Genomic DNA, 6089 nt, shown 5'->3' with positions numbered 1-6089 from the left:
CCCTCCTCTGGGAGACAGCAAAAGGTGTTAACACAAGCCCCAGCTTTAGGCCTCCCAGATCTGACTAAACCTTTCTTATTGTATGTACATGAAAGAAAAGAGACAGCAGGAAGAGTTTTAACACAAATGCTAGAATCACGGCATAAACCTGTGGCCTATTTAACTAAACAACTAAACACAGTGGCACTGGCGTGGCCACACTGCTTTAGAGCAGCAGCGTGACTACCTTGCTGGCCCAAGAAGCTGGAAAATTAACACTAGGACAGGAGTTAATTATTTGAGTGCCACACACTGCAATAACCCTGCTGGACCAGAAAGAGAATCACCGGCTGTCTCATCCAAGAATAGCTAAATATCAAGGACTGTTCCGTGAATATAACTGTAGAGACAGTGAAGACCCTAAATCCACCTGCCTTGCTGCTTACAGGGGAATCAAAAGAATTCCCATCACATTATTGTGAAGATGTAGTAGACGAGGCATTCTCAAGCAGAAAAACAACCTTAAAGGATCAGCCTTTTAAAAAAAAAAGGAACCCCACCACACTTGGACCTCTGTGGGACGGGCCCATTCTTGTAATCCTGTTCACCCTACTGCTGTTAGGATTGCTGAGGCTGTGCCCTGGATCCAAGTCAGCGGCGGCCCAAGACAAGTGGACTAGTCGACCAGACCCAGAGCACCCTATCAGGCTGCCTTTGAGGCGCATCGTCAACAAGGACAAGGACCAAGACCAACCCAGTTCTGTCTCAAATGTGATGAATCCTGAGGACTTATCAAGCCCTGCCCTAGTCACAAAACTGGAAGCTGACTAGTCAACGCACGGCCGAAACCTGAGGAGCCCTTTCAGATAAGTAAATTTGGACTGAAATCTTAATACTTGGTGCTATTTAGTAATATTCAGTGTTTTGCTGTTAATGCTGCCATTGTTGCCGTTCCTTGAAGGACATTCCTTACCCATGCCTGTTGTAAAATGTTGCTTCCTATTTTAATCATGCTAGCCCTCATGGCAAACTTAGAAAGGGGGGAAGCTTTGGACAAATGTCCTATGTGTACCCATACTGCCTGGGTAAGAAATATCGCAAAAGACATGACAAAACTGGCAAATGTGCCTGTGTAAGTCTGTCATGGATTTAACCCTGAGCTTTTATTTGGAGGTTGGTTCTTATCCTTGGGAGGATTGAAAACCCTCATCATAGGTATACTATTGGTAATAGGTACTTGCTTACCGCTCCCCTGCTTGCTACCCTTGTTTCTCCAAATAATTAGAAGGTTTGTTACCACTGTAGTTCATCAGAAAACTCTATCGCAAGTATATTATGTAAATCACTATCAATCGATCTCACAGAATGACCCAAATAGTGAAGTTAAGAATGAGAACCCCCACTATTACTAGTAAGTAAGTGAGGTTCTCAAAGCGGGGAAATGAGGAAAGAAACCCCTCTTTCCTGTCTCGTCTCAAAGAAGGAGGAAGTAAAAGTGGAGACATAACAAGCATGAGGTCAGTGGCCTGGAGGTTAAAGATTAAACGGCCCCCATCCTTAAGATCTCAGGCAATGTTAAGGGTCGGGGCAGTATGGAGAAATGCCCTCTATTGTTACCATTCATTCTTGCTGAAACCCCCATGCTTACTTCATTGATCAGGAACCCCTCACAGATACTTTCTAAAGCTATAAACCCCATACCCCTTTCACATGCAATGTCTAGAGTTGTGAGCCTATATGAAGGCAGAAGTTTCCTTTGTTAGAGGAGTTTGGCTGTTAGGCAACTATGCCACCTTGCTCCGGGCTGAATAAATCACCCCTTCCTTCCCAGTTCTGTGTTTGAGAGGTCGGCTTCTTGCAGCTGCTCCCGCTTCAGGCTCGCTCATGCACACTAAGATGCAAAATGGTGGAGTTTAACTGGTATGTGAACTCCCTCTAGGAAGGCTGGACTGGTAAGGGCAAAATGCCGCCAATGAGCATGCACAACTTCAGTAAACACACTGCACATGCATCTCCTCCCGTGTGCTGGCAGATACATGTGGACAGCCCACCCCAAGGAAAAATCAAGGGAGGAAAGACTCAAAACCCCACTTGAAGTCACCTGCTTGGTCCTCTTCCAAGTGTACCTTACTTTCGTTTTTCCCTGCTCTAAGGCTGTTTTCTTTTACTTTTACTTTTTTTTTTTTTAATTTGAGACAGAACCTCGTCCAGGCTGGAGTGCAATGGTGCACTGTTGGGCTTACTGCAGCCTCTGCCTCCCGGGTTCAAGCGATTCTCCTGCCTCAGCCTCTAGAGTAGCTGAGATTACAGGCACATGCCACCACACCCAGCTAATGTTTGTATTTTTAGTACAGTTGGGGGTCTCACCACTTTGGCCAGACTGGTCTGGCCTCAAATGATCTGCCTGCCTCAGGCTCCCAAAGTGCTGGGATTACAGGCATGAGCCACCATGCCCAAACCCTGAGCTAAAGCTTTTTTTTTTTTCTTCTTCTCCTTTTTGTGGAGAACGGGGTCTCGCTATATTACCCAGGCAGGTCTTGAACTCCTGGGCTCAAGCTATCCTCCCGCCTCTGCCTCCCTAATAGCTGGGAATACAGGCATGAGCCACAGCACTAAAGCTTTTTAATAAGCTTTCATTCTTGCTCTAAAACTTGCCTCGGTCTCTCACTCTGCCTTATGCCTCTCAGATGAATTCTTTCCTCTGTGGAGGTAAGAATCAAGTTCTGCAGACCTCTATGGATTCACCGCTGCTAAGAAGACTCTCCAAGGGATTGTTGATATAAATTGTCTTATTACAGAGATTGAATCTAAGTTATCACAACATTTAAAATCACATACCTTTGATAACAACCATTTTCATAAAGCATCTTTTGTATTTCACTATAAAATTCAATTCATGAAGAAATCATTTATCCAAATGTGTGATCTCTGAGGCTAAAAATCGGGAGCAAGCACAAGCATTTGAAACACAACACCTTCTTCAGTTGAAAACCTCTTCTAAATGCTTTTTTTAGACCATTAGAACAATATTGATTGATTTAAAAATATTTTTTGTAGATATTCATGCCATTAAAAAAAATAACAACGCTGCTGGTGGCTCACACCTGTAATCTCACCACTTTGGGAGGCTGAGGTGGGAGAACTGTTTGAGCCCAACAGTTCGAGACCAGCCTGGGCAACAACAGTCTCTTGAACTAAAAAAAATAAAGCATTTTTTAAAAAAAGCCCAAACCTTACTAAATAGTATAAAGGAGCTGCTACATTGTTCCATAGTGTTGTACAGATGAAGTATATCCTGCAACTGGACTGGGGTTGCACTATAAGAAGAGAGGATTTTGCTGGTGTCATTTTCACTATTGGCGTTTTGAAACAAAGTTCTCTTTGATTCAGCGTCTTAAGGAATTGGTGTGTATTTATCGGTGGACTTTCCAGCAGGTGGCGCTTTAACAATTGTAGGAACGTAAAGACCGTTTGCATAAACAATAGTTCTCATTTTATACTGCTTCCATAATGTCCTGTAAATCAAAGTGTTTTGTTTTGTTTAAAAAGGGGTATTATAAACACTGTTCTCATAAGGGGCTGCCTTTGGTTAACACATGAATAATTGTTGGAAGATAAACAATGGTACATGTGGACATAAAGAGTGAAATAGTAGATACTGGAGACTCCAAAAGGTTGGCAGGGCAGGAAGGAGGTGAGGGTTGAAACATGACCTGTTGGGTACAGTGTTCACTATTTGGGTGATAGGTACACTAAAATCCAAGACTTCACCACTACCCAATATATATATATGTAAGAAACCTGCACTTGTACTTCATATATATATATATATATGTGTGTGTGTGTGTGTGTGTGTATGTGTATATACGTATATTTATATATATATAAATACAAATAAATACATATATATACATATATATATAATTGTTTTTTTTTTTTTGAGATGGTCTTGCTCTGTCACCCAGGCTGGAGTGCAGTGGCATGATCTTGGCTCACTGCAACCTCTGCTTCCCAGGTTCAAGCGATTCTTCTGCCTCAGTCTCCTGAGTAGCTGGGACTACAGGTGTGCACCATTACGCCCGGCTGATTTTTTTTGTATTATTAATAGAGATGGGGTTTCACCATATTGGCCAGGCTGGTCTCGATCTCCTGACCTGGTGATCTGCCCACCTCAGCCTCCCAATGTGCTGGGATTACAGGCGTGAGCCACTTGCCAGCTTTTCCTTTTTTAAGCCTCTGTGGCACTGGTATGGCAGGCCAGGTTTTCATTTCCAGCGACAACAGTCAGTTTCCACTAACCCTTTTCTGATGAGTGTGTAAGTTAAACATTAAAGAACCAAAAAAGCTAGTGCCTAAGGGTGAGTACTGGAATGCGAAAACAAACCCATTAAGACCTGGCCTGGGTTTTCTCCAGCCCTAAAATCTGACCAAATAATGAAAGCATTCTTACACAAACAACTTGTACCAGAGCTCATTTAAGATGAAAAAACTTTCCAAGACTCTAGAGAAGGCTTTCCAGACCCTGGACTCTTGCTAAAGATTACAAACAGACTGAGAGAAACACTCCCGCTTGTAGGTGCACTCCCACACATAGGCATATAACTTAGAATATGTATAAACACCGGAAAAAAAAACTTGAAATTTGAGTTGGTTCGGTGAATTACTCAGAACTTCTCCCTGAAACCAGTTGCTGAAATAAACTCTTTTTCTCTGTCTGCATTTCATTATTAGATTGCAAGAACAAGCAGCTGGACCCCTCATTCTGTTCAGGTACACTGGCAGAGGAACAGACACATAGATCAAGTGAACCCAGGAAGAAACTCACACAAATATGCCGAAATTGATATTTGACAAAAGTGCAAAAGCAGTTCAATGGAGGAAAGACAGTCTTTTCAACAAATGGTGCTGGAGCAATTGAACATCTACTGGGGAAAAAAAATAAACATTGACCATGTCAGTTAGAAATAAACTGTTGAAGAATTGGGGTCCTGACTGAGTGCAGTGGCTGACACCTGTAATCCCAGAACTTTGGGAGGCTGAGGCAGGTGGATCACCTGAGGTCAAGAGTTCGAGACCAGCCTGGCCAACATGGCGAAACCTTGTCTCTACTAGCTGGGTGTGGTGGTGTGTGCCTGTAATCCCAGCTACTTGGGAGGCTGAGGCAGGAGAATCACTTGAATCCGGGAGGCAGAGGTTGCAGTGAGCCAAGATCCTGCCACTGCATTCCAGCCTGCATGACATAGTGAGACTCCATCTCAAACAAACAAAAAAAAAGAATTGTGGTCAAAAACTTGAACCTGAGACTCTGTCTCAGGTCACACAGAGTTTGGTGGCTAAGGTAAAAACAGAAACCAGGATTTTAACCCTTCAGTTTAGTCAGCAGCCAAGTCTCCACTCTGTAAATTCTGCAGGGGTCATGGTTCCTGTGGAACTGCTGAGACAGCAAATGCAAATGCATCTCTAAAGAGAGCTGTTGGGATGGTTTTCTTGGAAAAACCAGCTTGGTAGTACAATTTTCTCTGCAACGCTGGGGGCTGCCCTTTTAAGAAGCTGTCTACAGTTTGTCTCTGTGAGGTCTTATGCATGCCTAGTCACGATTCTCTTTTCTGTCATAATTATGGTGATGTGCCATTTCATCTACATTTAATCACTTACTATCTGGACATATCCTCAGCCTTCAAAATATGTCAATAAATCAGGGAAATTTAGCAGATGGCCACTTAGCTGATTAAAAGGCAAGAGATTTATGAGGAAATTCGGTAATGCTGAACATGCAGTTCTCCAGTAGTCCTATAAAGAATGTTTTGAGAAGTCTGGCAACATATAAATGGTGTATTAGGGGAAGTACAGCCTCTTCAGAATGACAAAATTTTACCCACCCTTCATGCATAAACCGTAGGACTTAATGTTCCAAGGTTTCTTGTCTCAATGCTCAAACTTTTACAATGTACTTTAGGCCTCGGTTTAAATTAAATATTATCCTCTTCTAGCAATCTTTTTTTGAGATGAAGTTTTGCTCTTGTTGCCCAGGCTGGAGTGCAATGGCATGACCTCAGCTCACTGCAATCTCTGCCTCCTGGGTCCAAGCAATTCTCCCGCGTCAGCCTCCT

At 43.0% G+C, this 6089-nt stretch overlaps 1 protein-coding gene across 1 annotated transcript in view; it reads left to right on the top strand.

The window, feature by feature from the left end:
- The window catches only part of SLC35F2 (solute carrier family 35 member F2), a 78546-nt gene extending 76722 nt beyond the window's left edge, over nt 1-1824 (top strand). Inside the window, exon 10 of the transcript XR_005203196.1 lies at nt 1811-1824. The gene's annotated coding sequence lies outside the window, so the exon portion shown is untranslated. The remainder of the gene's footprint in view (nt 1-1810) is intronic.
- Nucleotides 1825-6089: the final 4265 nt, after the last annotated feature.

Source organism: Cebus imitator, unplaced genomic scaffold (assembly GCF_001604975.1).
Source record: "Cebus imitator isolate Cc_AM_T3 unplaced genomic scaffold, Cebus_imitator-1.0 Scaffold194, whole genome shotgun sequence".
NCBI classification, from domain to species: domain Eukaryota; kingdom Metazoa; phylum Chordata; class Mammalia; order Primates; family Cebidae; genus Cebus; species Cebus imitator.
The sequence above is the reverse complement of the archived record's forward strand: the minus strand, read 5'-3'. Positions and strand labels throughout refer to the sequence as shown.